The sequence below is a fragment of the Sus scrofa genome, chromosome X (genome assembly GCF_054392235.1).
Source record: "Sus scrofa isolate SSC_HxYL_T2T_F1_AM1 chromosome X, Sscrofa_HxYL_maternal_Yorkshire_Landrace_v2.0, whole genome shotgun sequence".
Classification (NCBI taxonomy): Eukaryota; Metazoa; Chordata; class Mammalia; order Artiodactyla; family Suidae; genus Sus; species Sus scrofa.
The window spans coordinates 16,678,926-16,692,805 of NC_139401.1; the positions used below are offsets into that span (position 1 = coordinate 16,678,926).

Consider the following 13,880-nt stretch of genomic DNA (forward strand, 5'->3'; position numbering starts at 1 on the left):
AAACAATTAAAAAAAAAATAAAATAAAATGGTTGTTCCTGAGCCTGACACATACAAAATACTCAGAGGAAGAGTCAACTCCTACTGTTGGAGATGAGGAAAGCACCACGGCAGAAATGCCATCGCTTCTTCGGTTCTTGAAGAAGAGTGGCTGCGAAGACTTCATTCTTTCATTTAAACCAAAGGCTATTTGGTTGCTGGTGACTTTAATAAGGTCCCTATATCTGCTGTTCATACCCTCACATCTACCCTTTGTTTGAGCTTTGTGGGGATGTGAGATGTCGCCTGTGTCGGCCTGGACCCCACCGCCAGGAACATGGCAAATTCCTCCTGCACAGGTGCACATGTTCGAGCCATTCCCCCAGTTCAGAGCAAGGAAAAATGCATGGTGTTGGGTGCCTCATCACCGTTTCTTAAGGTTGGTGAGATTTTCTTTCTGCTATCCTTTTTGCTTTTGAGTTAGAAATTGCTGTTTATTTCTTTTCTTTTTTTTTTTTTTTTTGCTATTTCTTGGGCCGCTCCCGCGGCATATGGAGGTTCCCAGGCTAGGGGTCGAATCGGAGCTGTAGCCACCGGCCTACACCAGAGCCACGGCAACACGGGATCCGAGCCGCGTCTGCAACCTACACCACAGCTCACGGCAATGCCGGATCGTTAACCCGCTGAGCAAGGGCAGGGACCAAACCCACAACCTCATGGTTCCTAGTCGGATTCGTTAACCACTGCGCCACAACAGGAACTCCTAGAAATTGCTGTTTTGATGTGTCAACAACAATTTCTTTGTTGGGCTACCTCTGCAGTGGGAGGTGAAACATTTTGCAGCCACAGCATTAGGGACCCAAAGATGTTCTAATATACGGACACTTAAACGCATAGCCACTGAATTTTATGATTTCTTACTACTGTCCCCGTATCTCTGCAGATATTGAAAGGAAATGGTCATTTGACAAAACCGGTGTGTTTGAGACACGCTAATCCCCCCCACCGCATTGATACAGAAGAACTCGTGTGGCCCTTGGCGATTTTATACATCAAATATTTTGCAGACTTTTCAACCTGGCAATCCTGTGCTAAATCAATCACGAAAGCCCAGGCAGCTTAAGAGAACACGTGTACCGGGACTACGAGGTCACTTTGATTCTTATTGAAACACAGAGACTGCAGGTACCCACCATTACCTGGTGGCTGAGCTGGGCCTCGAGGTCAAGGTTGTGGCTTTCAGTCTAGGGCCCTTGGGTGTGGCATGAATCTTGGAGCTGTGATGACTTACCAATATAAGTAACTGCTTAACCAGAAGAAACCTCAGACAATTCCACATCCCCCCCCCCCCCAAAAAAAAGACTTGCAAAGCTCGGATCCAAATGCTTTCTACCACATTCATTAGCTGAGTTCACAGTGTAAGAGAAAAAGAAAAAGCACTGCTTGGCCCGTCTAGGAACCCTTTTCCAGGAGCACATGTTCTTAGGGGCAAAATACCTTTCTTCTGAGCACTCACAGAATCATGATGTCATTTTCCCAAGTGTTACCTCTAAAAACATCATCAGCGGAAAGACATTCCTCTCTTCCCATCACTTAATTCTGTGGACCATTTTTCATCAACACCTACCTTGAAGGCTAACACTAAATGCCATACGCTGACACTGGCAACTACACTTTGTCTTGGTTAGTGGGTAACTGGGCTTTCTGGGAGGGAATTTTAATCTTCTGTAGGAACAAAGCAACCTGGGAATGAGGAGGTATGTCAAACTGTCCACACAGAAAAGAAATGAAAAGAACCAAAGAAACCCGTGTGAAATAATTCCAAGGACGTTAAGGACTCGGAGAAGCTCGGGACTAGGTTATCACCTGCTACTACTAACTGTTGAGTTCTAGCCCCGGGATTAACTCTCTGCCTTACCCCTGGCCTCTAATTCTCTTGCCTTTCTATGTATCAATGTCTTTGCTCGCTGATGTAGGGGTTACCCCCAGCAGGAATCTGGAATGCTACCCCCCAACCAGTTTTACCCGGTCGATCTCAAAACCAGGTGGTTCAATTCACAAGTGCTCCCATGCCAACAGGCCAAGAGCTGCTGCCCCAAACTCCTGGTGTCCTCCCTCCCACCCTGACAGGACGGCCACAGGTCTCGGGAGCCCTAAGTGGACGCCCCTGGCCTTCCAGCTAGCATACCCCAAGTCCCACACACCAGCACCCAGCTTTAGGTGTCTTCCCAGCCAGACAGGGCTCGGTCCTCAGCTGGGAAGACGCCTCCCCCCAGGGCAGCATCAGCCTGAAGGGGACAAATGCCTTGTGCCTCTCTAGTCCCCGAGGCTGTGGCCCATCCTCATTTGGCCCCATCATATTCATCTGGTCCAACTATACCTTCAGGTCTTCTAGTGATTTTTTACTCAGCATATAAAATACGAAAATTCTGTAGCTTCTTAACACTCAATGAACTACTCAGCAGTGTTTAGCAATATATTAGTAGTAGCAATGTAACTACTTTTTTTTTTTTTTTTAAGCATGCAGAAGTTCCTCCGCCAAGGATCAAAACTGTGCCACAGCAATGACAGTGCTGGATGCTTAACCTGCTGAACCACCAGGAAACTCCTAGTGTAACTACCTTTGAAAAGATAACACCAACTTTATCGCTGAGCAGTTTTTATATAGTACAACTCCCAGGCTATTGTTTCTCTCAGACAGCAATTTCACAAGGACTTTGATTTTGTTCTTTGCCTGCAATCAATAGGCAGAACCGTGTTTCAGAAATGGAGTTCACGGTTGCAATCACTGCCCAGACATGCAATAAGTTCCTGGCATTGCACTTGTACGCATGGTAGGCAGACCTAAGAGAGATTGCAGGTTCATTTCCGGACCACCATAACAAAATGAGTATTGCAGAAAATTAAGTCACACAAATGCCTTGGTTTCCCAGTACACAGACGATACTGCAGTCTAGTAACTATGCAATAGAATGATGTCTAAACAGACAATGTACATACCCTAATTTTAAAATACTCTATTGCCACGGATGTACCTAGAGGTTATCATACTAAGTGATATAAGACAAATGTCCTATGATATCATTAATAGATGGAAAAATGACACGAACGAACTTATATACAAAACAAGAAATAGACTCACAGATGTAGAAAACCATCTTACAGTTACCAAAGGGGAAAGAGGAGGCAGAGAGGGCTAAATTAAGAACTTGGGATTAATAGATACGCACTACTGTATACAAACCAGATAAACAAGGACCTACTATAAAACACAGGAAGCTATATTTGATACCTTGTAATAAACTATAATGGAAAAGAAGCTGAAAAAACACATCTATTTGTATGTACAACTGAATCATTTTGCTGTATCCCTCAAACTAACAAAAAATGATCAATCAACACTACATTAAATAAGAAGAAAGTAAAACTGAAGTATAGTGGATTTACAATGTTTCGTCAGGTTCTGTGGTACAACCAAGTGACCCAATCACACACATTTCCCTGGGCTGTGCAGTCGGATGCCAGTGCCCATCCTTTTCACATTTAAGAGTCTGCATCTACAAAACCCCCCAAATGCCCATCCATCCCACTCCCTCCCCTTTCGCCCTTAGGAACCCCAAGTCTGCTCTTCTTGGCCATGATCTGTTTCTGGTTTTTGTTATTCATTTTTAGACAGGCTCATCTGTTCCGTATTTTAGATTCCGCAAATAAGTGATATCATATGGTATTGGTCTTTTTCTTTCTGACTTACCTCACTTAGTATGAGAGCCTCTAGATCCATCCATGTTGCTGCAAAGGCCATTAGTTTGTCTTTCTTTATGGCTGAGTAGTACTCCATTGTGTGTATATACCACATCTTCTTAATCCATTCATCTGTCGATGGACATTTGTTTCCATGTCTTGGCTACTGTGAATAGTGCTGGTGTGAACATAGGGCTGCATGTAACTTTTTCAAGGAAAGTTTTGTTTGGACATATGCTCAGCAGTGGGATTGCTGGGTCATATGGAAGTTCTATGTTTAGTTTTCTGAGGAACCTCCATACTGTTCTCCACAGTGGTTGCACCAATTTCCACTCCCACCAACAGTGTAGGAGGGTTCCCTTCTCTCCACACCCTCTCTAGCATTTGTTATTTGTGGACTTCTTTTTCTTTTTTTTTTTTTTTTTGTCTTTTTTTGCTATTTCTTGTGCCGCTCCCGCAGCATATGGAGGTTCCCAGGCTAGGGGTCTAATCGGAGATGTAGCCACCAGCCTACGCCAGAGCCACAGCAACGCAGGATCTGAGCCGCGTCTGCGACCTACACCACAGCTCATGGCAACGCCAGATTGTTAACCCACTGAACAAGGGCAGGGACCGAACCTGCAACCTCATGGTTCCTAGTCAGATTCGTTAACCACTGCGCCACGACAGGAACTCCTATTTGTGGACTTCTTAATGATGGCCATTCTGACTGTGTGAGGTGGTACCTCATTGCAGTTTTGATTTGCATTTCTCTAATAATCAGGGATACTGAACATTTTTTCATATGCCTGTTGCCCATCTGTATGTCTTCTTTGGAGAACTATCTGTTTAGGTCTTCTGCCCATTTTTTAATTGGGTTTTTTTTTGGGTTTTTTTTTTTGGTGTTGATTTGCCTGAGTTGTCTGTATATTTTAGAGTTCTATACTTCAATTTTAAAAGATAATTTACTGCTAAAAAATGCTAACCATCATCTGAGTCTCCAGTGAATCATAGTAGTACCATCGAAAATCACTGATCAGGAGTTCCCATCGTGGCTCAGTGATAATGAATCTGACTAGTATCCATGAGGACACGGGTTTGATCCCTGGTCCCGCTCAGTGGGTTAAGGATCTAGCACTGCTGTGAGCTGTGGTCTAGGTTTCAGATGTGGCTCAGATCTGACGTTGCTGTGGCTGTGGGGTAGGCTGGCAGTTGCAGCTCCAATTCAAACCCTGGCCTGGGAACTTCTATATGCCATGGGTGCAGCCATAAAAAGACCAAAAAAAAAAAAAATTACTGATCACTCATCACCATAAAAACATAGTAATTTAAAAGTTTGAAGTATTGTGAGAATTAACAAAATGTGACACAGAGACACAAACTGAGCAAATGCTGTTGGAAAAATGGCACTGCTCAATCTGCTCGATGCAGAGTTGCCACAAAACTTCAATTTATAGAAAACATCAATCTGTACAGTGTAATAAAGCAACATGCAATAAAGCAAGGCATGCCCCAGAGGAAATCAAGAAAGCTAAAGAGCTCTGACCCTGGGAACATAGGTAATACTAACATAAGCAGAAATATTGATAACAAGGACTTCACGTCGTGGCTCAGTGGTTAATGAATCCAACTAGAATCCATGAGGATAGGGGTTCGATCCCTGGCCTCACTCAGTGGGTTAAGGATCTGGCGTTGCCGTGAGCTGTGGTGTAGGTCGCAGATGTGGCTCGGATCTGATGTTGCTGTGGCTGTGGCGTAGGCTGGAAGCTGCAGCTCCGATTCAACCCCTAGCCTGGGAACCTCCATGTGCCACTGGTGCAGGCCTAAAAAGACAACAAATTAAAAAAAAGAAATATTGATAACCAAAAAAAAAAAAATCCTCTTATACACTGAGCTACAAACTATTTTGCTGAAGTATTATTCCCATCCATATATATATATATATAAAGTAGGTGGAATTGGGGGTGAATTTTCACTGCCTTTGCAGAAGATTTGAAGGATCATGGTTTCCAAGCTCTACACACAGAGACAAGACTGACAGACTCAAATGATGTTCAGACAGTTGGGATTCTTTCTTCTTTCCTCAAAATAGTAACAGTATTTTTTAATACATCTCTGTTGTTTTATTGTTTTTAATTAATTTAATTATTTGACCGTGCCCATAGCATGCAGAAGTTCCCAGGCCAGGGATTGAACCTGAGCCACAACAGCAAGAATGCCAGATCCGTTTAACCAACAGAACCACCAGGGAACTCCCATCAGCAGTTTTTTTTGTTTGTTTTTTTTTTTTTGCGCTTTTTAGGGCTGCACCTGCAGCACGTGGAGGTTCCCAGGAGGGGGGTCAAATCAGAGCTACAGCTGACAGCCTACACCACAGCCACAGCGAGACAGGATCCAAGCCACATCTGCGACCTACGCCACAGCTCACGGCAATGCTGGATCCTTAACCCACCGAGCGAGACCAGGGATCAAACCCGCAACCTCATGGTTCCTGGTCAGATTCATTTCCACGACATCACAACAGAAACTCCAACAGGACTTCTTAATAAGTACCCTCTGTTGGGCAAAGATGATGTGACAGGTCTAATGCCTCATTAGACGCGTCGCCTCATTTAATTCTCACACAAGCCTGTGCTTAGATGTCATTCCCTTCACACAGTGAGGAAAGAAGATCAGAAAGCTTAACTCACTTGTCCAATCACTATCCTGCCTTGGGTTTGTCTGACTCGTAACTATTCTGTCCCTATTCCGACATGTGACACCAAGGCCAAAAGGAACAGAGGCTCTAAACAAGGGTTGAAATTTGACCTTGATGAGGCTACCAGAAAAAAAAAAAAAAAAAGACTCAATCTTGTTCTCAAAACGATGATTTCCTTGCAAATGAAAGCTTTCAGGGCCTCCACAAATTTTCACTGAATACCTATTGTGTGCCTGCCGGTCTTCTGGGAGCTGATTATTAAAGTAAAATTGAAATGGATGCTACTCACTAGGTAACTATACTCTACTAAGGATGATGAAAAAGAGGGAGGGAAAGTAATTTAGATTATTCTCCTTAAGTATAGCGAAGAACACAGCTTGAATCTAAATTTTGTTCCCCAGAGCAATCAGCTTATACATAGGAGCTTAGGAGGTAGGGTCCGCGATCCTTGAGCATTTAAGGAAATGTGCCATTGAAGGAAACTCATTCTTAGGGAGGAGAACTGTAAGAACAATTTGGGCACCAGGACAGGGCACAAGATCAAAGAAGATGAACCCCTAGATACTCTGGATTGATGATGCCGTCCCAGAACCAGGGCCCCAAAGCACAGGAGGGAGCCAAGCCCGCAAGAGCTGAACCACCAGGTGCCAACTGCGGCAGCCCCATCAGTGGGCAACAGGACCCACCGCCCAGGGCTCTTACAGCAAAACAAGACTGTGCCCTGTAACCTGACATGGGTGCCCTCGGCATGGGCAGCTTCAGGACCAACATCGGCTCGAGCCTCACCTTTGGAAACCACCCCCAGTGCATGAGCCAGCTGCTACCTTGGGCATTAGCCCTGGGAACAGACTTGCCCATAGAGGTCTGGCACAGGAGAGGGGAGAAACGTGGGTACCAATGGAGCCTTCATGAGCTACCTTCCCAAGGAGTTTCTGTGGTGGCTCAGTGAAAATGAACCTGACTAGTATCCATGAAGAGGCGGGTTCCATCTGTGGCCCCATTCAGTGGGTTAAGGCCCTGATGCCTAGCCTGGGAACTTCTGCATGCCACCAGTGTGGCCCTAAAAAGCAAAAAAAAAGGGGGTGGGGGTGGGGACACCTTCCCAAGTCTTCTAAGACCTCTGGCAAGAATTCAAGGGTCCAGAGTTCCAACAGAGTGCTGGAGTTAGAGGCGGAGTGTGGCAATTTAAGCGTGTGCTTTTTCTGCCAATTTGTATTAAGCAGATTTGTAATACTCCAGTGTGAGAAGATGAATGACGTCTGGCTTCCTATGTAACATGTGAAGTAACTCATCCATAATTTTTAAAACTCAAGGATCTCCTAATTCCCAAGCCGCATGACCAAGTGAACTGCCTTTTGGGTTTATCCTATTGCCCCCAGGCACAGCCGCTTTTGCTATTCAACTGAAATAATGTTCTTCTTAGAATATGTATGCATCGGAATTACATGGGTTTTGAGTGATACAGGGGAAGCAGCTTTGTCACTCTGGTTCTGACCTATTCAAGCTCCAGGCTGGTGTGGCTGAGATGCTTGGGTTATAGAAACAGCTGAGACAAAGAGGAGGGTGGATCAGATACAGTCATTCCCATCAAGGAAAAAGTGTCTTTGTCCTTTCATTCCCATAAATTAATATCCACTTTGCTACAACATGGCATTTGCTCAGACGGCTCCTGAAACTGAATTAAGCAGGAGTTGCATTTTTAACTCAGCTCCCGCAGACGGCTCACCTAAGTCATCATTATACGGACGTGGCTGTTAATACTCGTATTTTTCAATTCATCGGTGATTACCTCCATCCATTTTTCATCTCTCTATGGGCTTAATTCTATCCGCCTACTCAGAAGCCACCCATGGCCATAAGCAGTTCCTGAGCCTTTCTTAAAGACCGCCGCCTCCTGAAATCAAGAGGCTACATGGGCAATCATGGATTTCTGGTTTTGCTTTTGTATGGCAAAGATAAATGTAGTCACTGAGATGAGCAGACTCTGAGGGCAAGTTCTGCTTGGTGTTTTTCTAAAAGTCTTTGGAATGATTTTAGCCATCACAGAGCACAGCAAGCAAGACGTGCATTGTCTGCTATGGAAGCCATTCACTACATACAGCCATTGAGTATTTTACCTGGTGGCGAGACTGGGTAGAGATGGGTTTGAAATGTGAAATAGGGAGTTCCCGTCATGGATCAGTGGTTAATGAATCAGACTAGGAACGATGATCATGGATCAGTGGTTAACGAATCTGACTAATCTGACTAGGAACGATGAGGTTGCAGGTTTGATCCCTGGCCCCACTCAGTGGGTTAAGGATCTGACATAGCTGTGAGCTGTGGTGTAGGTCGCAGACACGGCTCAGATCCCGAGTTGCTGTGGCTGTGGTGTAGGCCAGCGGCTACAGCTCCAATTCGACCCCTAGCCTGGGAACCTCCACATGCTGCAAGAGTGGCCCTAGAAAAGGCAGAAAGACAAAAAAAAAAAAAAAAAAAAAAAAGCAAAATAGTCACTGGATGGCAAAGATTTCATATGCAAAAAAATGGAAAATATTCTCTAATAAAATTTTAAGTTCATGAAACATTGAAATGTTTGGATACAGTGGTTAAATAAAATATGGTACTAAAATTGATTTCACCTGATTCTTTTTCCTTTTTAATGCAAATAGCAAATTTAAAAATATCGAGCTCACATTCTGTTTCTCTTCGACAGTGCTGAGTTAGATGCTGCCCTCCCTTCGCCACCGTCATTTTGTCTCCATCTACATATGGAGGACATGCTGGGACCAGGGAATTCATCATTTGTCCATCGGTGGGAGGCCCAGTTATCTCCAGATTATTCTCAGGACTATCTTTCTGTACTGGCTGTCACTCTCAACTGCCTTCAGGCTTCTGCACCCTCAGAATTGAGCATTTTTTCCCATCTTCCCCCAACCCTAGTTTCAGCCCCCTAAGAACTCGTTTCTTTCTTTTTTTTTTTTTTTTTTTTTGGTCTTTATAGGGCCACACTGGCAGCCTATGGAGGTTCCCAGGCTAGGAGTCGAACTGGAGCTGTAGCCGCCAGCCTATGCCACAGCCACAGCCATAGCCGCACGGGATCTGAGCCGCATCTGTGACCTACACCACAGCTCACGGCTACGCCGGATCCTTAACCCACTGAGCAAGGCCAGGGATCGAACCTGCAACCTCATGGTTCCTAGTCGAATTCGTTTCCACTGCGCCATGACGGGAACGCCCTAAGGAGACAGACTTCTAAGGGGTGATTTAGTTCCCCATTATCTCAACCATTCTCACCAGACTCAGCTCTAGGCCTTTATTTGCATAACCAAAAAGCCTCTCCAAATGTTTTCCCAAACAAGAGTCGTCTTTCCCCAAGATAAATTCTGCACCTAGGCCCACAGAATGTGAAAAAGCCCACGTAGCCCATGCTCAACGAGATCCCAGCACGCCTCGCTTCTCCCACCACGGAAGCTTGGGAACACCTCACGGAGCAGGGTCGGAAGCCAGTGAGGAGTGTTTTAAGAGCAGTGTGGTTACCAGGGTTGCTTCACTGGGTTCCAGCCTTCTCAATGACTGTTTTCCAAGGTTAATAGGAGGGGTCTACTGGACACAGAAGGTAGCTCCTACCGTCCAAAGTCATAAAAATTGGAAAATTAAGAATAATGGACTCTGGTTCCACTTAAGATGGAGGAAGGACACTCCACACCACCTAAGACAGGAAAACAAGAGTGCAGCCATCTTGGAAAAGGACAAGAGAACAGCCGTGGGCAAAACAGGCCTTGCAAGCTGAAGAACAAAGGCCTTTGGGGGGGCCTAAGTCCCAAAGACAGAAACCAGAAATAAAAGATTAACTTTATCTCTGTTACACTGGTGAGAATACCAAGTTGCCACAAGACAGGAAGCTCAACTATAAACTTTAACCTTATTTGTTCTCTGTTTTCTTGTGTAAAATTCCCATGCCTTCCTCTCCCCTCGCAGAAGCCATCCCTCTTCCTGATAGACACCATGGAGCCATCTGCTGATGATCTGAGACGTTTGACGAGTTCTGGAAATTATCTGTGATCAGGAGACAGACCCTCCCTTTGGTTACAAATGAAACTAAACTAAGCCCTTCTACCCCCGCCCCCTGCCCCCGCCTTGTATACAAGCTGTCTCTTTTAATAAAAAAGCTTTGCTTGCTTAAGAGTCTTGTGAAAGCCATGTTCATTGCTACGGACTGATTTTCTAGAAACTGGAAAGGACCCAATGACAACTCACCCTCTGTAACAAAAAACCCAGACAAGATCCATAAAACAACGACTAGAATACTGTGAAACCTGGGTGAATTCCTTTTCCTTTGCTGCTCAAACAACTTAGCACAAAGGTAGTAGTTGAAAACAACGCAAATTGATTACCTTGGGGTCGGAGAGGTCAGAAACCCAAACAGGGTCTGCAGTGCTGTGTTCCTTCCAGAAGCTCTAGAGAATAATCTATTTCCTCCATAACGAGTTCCAGAAACCGCCCGCAACTCCAGCTTCTTTATCCCATGGCCTCTGGCTGACGTCACCCGCTGGCTGCTTGGTAATAAGGACCCCTGCGATTTCATTGGCCCACCCAGATAACCCAGTTAATCTCATTAACTTAATTAGGTCGGCCAAGGCTCCTTTGCCACAGGTTTCAGGAATTTGAACACAGACCTCTTTTGGTTAGGGAGGAGGGGATGGGGGAGGCGTTATTTTGCCAGCCACAGTGGCTAAAAAGCAGTAGGCCCTGGGTAAGGGACCCGAGATCTTAAATGAGGACCCAGAAGCGAGTTCCTAGGTTTTTTTCCCCTTCTATATATCGCAGGTCAAGCTCTGGGGTAGCCCACAACTCAGGATGGAGAGAGGGCACAGCAGGAGCTCTCAGAAAAGCCTGCTCTCTCCATCCATGGGGTGGGGGGGGGAGGGGGGAGGGGGGGAGGGGGGAGATAGCCGGGGAGGGTGACCATCCTGCAGGATGGAACACTTAGACTTTCCCTACTCTATGTTAGGGGAGGACCAGCAACAAAAGCATCAGGAAAGCTCCAAATTTCGGAACAGAAAGGAGTTCAGAATCAAACCAAACAAAAACAATACCAACAGATAAGAGAACACCGCTGAATCCCATAGCAAAGGGCTTAGGGCACCAACATAAGTTGTTGGGCTATTAGGGTGGAGAAAATTTGAGTTCTAAGAAGGTTCACGAGAAATTAAAAACCAGAAAGCAAAGGAAAGACTCTTGAGGCTGAAAACAAGGATCAATCATGGAAAATGCAGAACAATACAACTCTGGAATTTCAGATACAGGCAGAAAATGAATATTTAACAATTATACCGAAGATAAAATAGCATTAGGCAGTTGCTGGCTGAGATGCTGAAAACAGAAGCCCCTAGTCAGCTAAAATCTTGCCCATTTCCTTAGAATTTTTCAAGAAAATCTTTCAAATAACCAGCAAGTGCACAATTTCAGGCTCCTTTCACCAAGTCATAAATCAAACCCAAGAACATTCCAAAGACCATTTAAACCAATTATCCGTTTCAGGAAGGAGTAACACCTGACTCAACAGGAACGTTGAAAGGCATTTTGGAGGAACTCCTATCTCCTCCTTGGTTTCCCCTTCCGATGCTCAACCCATCTCAGAGAGGCCAGTTGCGGCTCCCTGGCACCTAGGAGGCCAGAGAGACTGCGGCACAGATCCCAACCCATGTCACAGCCTGGCCAGTCCTAGACTGTGCCATGACTCCTACTTATTCCCAGAGCTGCGCTCCTGAAGTCAGGTAGCTGTTGACAGCTCTGATCTGACCCCGGTCCCCCCAGATACAAAGATGAGTTCCGTCATCACACCCCACAAGGCACCCCCTCACCCCGGGCACTCTGAGATTTAACAGAACGTTTTCAAGGTTGAAGAGCTTCCAGGAAGGGAACCTCCCTGAGGGTGCAAGGGCCTCTCCCATCCCCCACTCCCTCCTTTCTTGCCTTGGCGCCCCCATTGCCTCTCATTCAGCCTAAATGAATGAACCAGTTGCAAATTTGTACTTATTTGTGTAGAAAAGCGTCTCCCAGGAATCACTATCAAAACAGGCAAGACTTCCAAATAACTATAGTCCACCTATTAAAAGGAGTTTGGATGCCTAAAATAATCTCTATTTCAACCCATCGATCTAAGCAGGATCTTTTCTAAATTTGAAGCAAAGGTCCACGACTACTAGTCTCACAACCTTCCGCTGACTCCCTTGAGAGGAGTAAGTTATGCAAAGCACCAGCTGGTTTCTGCATGCTCGAGTCCAGTTGCTTCTACTGAAATGTTTTAGATCTTCTTCAGTTTTTTCTTTTTTTTTCTTTCTTTTTTTTTTTTTTTTGCTTTTTAGGGCCACACCTGCAGCATATGGAAGTTCCCAGGCTCGGGGTCGAAGGGGAGCTGCAGCTGCTGGCCTGCTCCACAGCCACAGCAATGAGGGATCTGAGCCACATCTGTGATCTACACCACAGCTCACGGCAACGCTGGATCCTTAACCCATGGAGCGAGGCCAGGGATCGAACCCATATCCTCATGGAGACTATGTTGGGTTCTTAACCCACTGAGCCACAACAGGAACTCCCTTCTTCAGTTATCTGCTACTTTTCTTGCCTATGCCTCAGTTGGGGGGGGATCCCCCAGAAGGAGGTAGTGAGACAGGGATTTGAGTATAAGTAGCTAATTTGATAGGTGATCCTGATACCAGAATCCGGGTTCTTGTTCACAGCAGAATGAACCCTGTGAACACGGAGGCAGCAAGCAAGCAAAGTCTTTATTAAAGAAAAGCAAATAGCTCCCAGGGCTGCTGTGGGGGTGGGGCGGGGCGGGGGGAAGAGCCCCCTTCCCTATTGTCCTATAGGGATTTTTTTTTTGTTGTTGTTGTTTTTGTTTTTGTCTTTTTGCTGTTTCTTGGGCCGCTCCCGCGGCATATGGAGGTTCCCAGGCTAGGGGTCCAATCGGAGCTGTAGCCACCGGCCTACGCCAGAGCCACAGCAACGCAGGATCCAAGCCGCGTCTGCAACCTACACCACAGCTCACGGCAATGCTGGATCCTTAACCCACTGAGCAAGGGCAGGGACCGAACCCGCAACCTCATGGTTCCTAGTCGGATTCGTTAACCACTGCGCCGTGACTGGAACTCCCCTATAGGGATTTTTATCTCTTAAAGATGGGGGGGTACCAACGTGGGGTCCAGAAAGATGTGGTTTTTCTCGCATTGGCCTTGCCCAATTGCCTGTATCGATCCTTGTCCAATAGGGGTTTCAGGGTTGGAAATGTCCTGTAAGTTTTATGGTTTCTTTGTCCTTTTCTTTCCTTAGATTAAGCCACCCCTCCTCTCATTTCTTTTCTATCCGTTGAGGAGTGGGCTAGAGATTCGCATTTCCTACAGTAAAGGAAGCGTTTCCTAGTGTGCGTTTCCTAGAATAAAACAACGCCTGTGGAGGTGTTACTCCCTGGAGCCCTTAAACCACAAAGGCGAATCAAT

General features: G+C 45.7%; 1 long non-coding RNA gene across 1 annotated transcript in view; it reads right to left on the reverse strand.

Annotated features, from left to right (window-relative positions):
• LOC110257748 (uncharacterized) overlaps positions 1-10,916 on the reverse strand; it is an 87,380-nt gene extending 76,464 nt beyond the window's left edge. Inside the window, exon 1 of the long non-coding RNA XR_014835778.1 lies at positions 10,773-10,916. This is a non-coding gene — a long non-coding RNA (uncharacterized LOC110257748). The remainder of the gene's footprint in view (positions 1-10,772) is intronic.
• Positions 10,917-13,880: the final 2,964 nt, after the last annotated feature.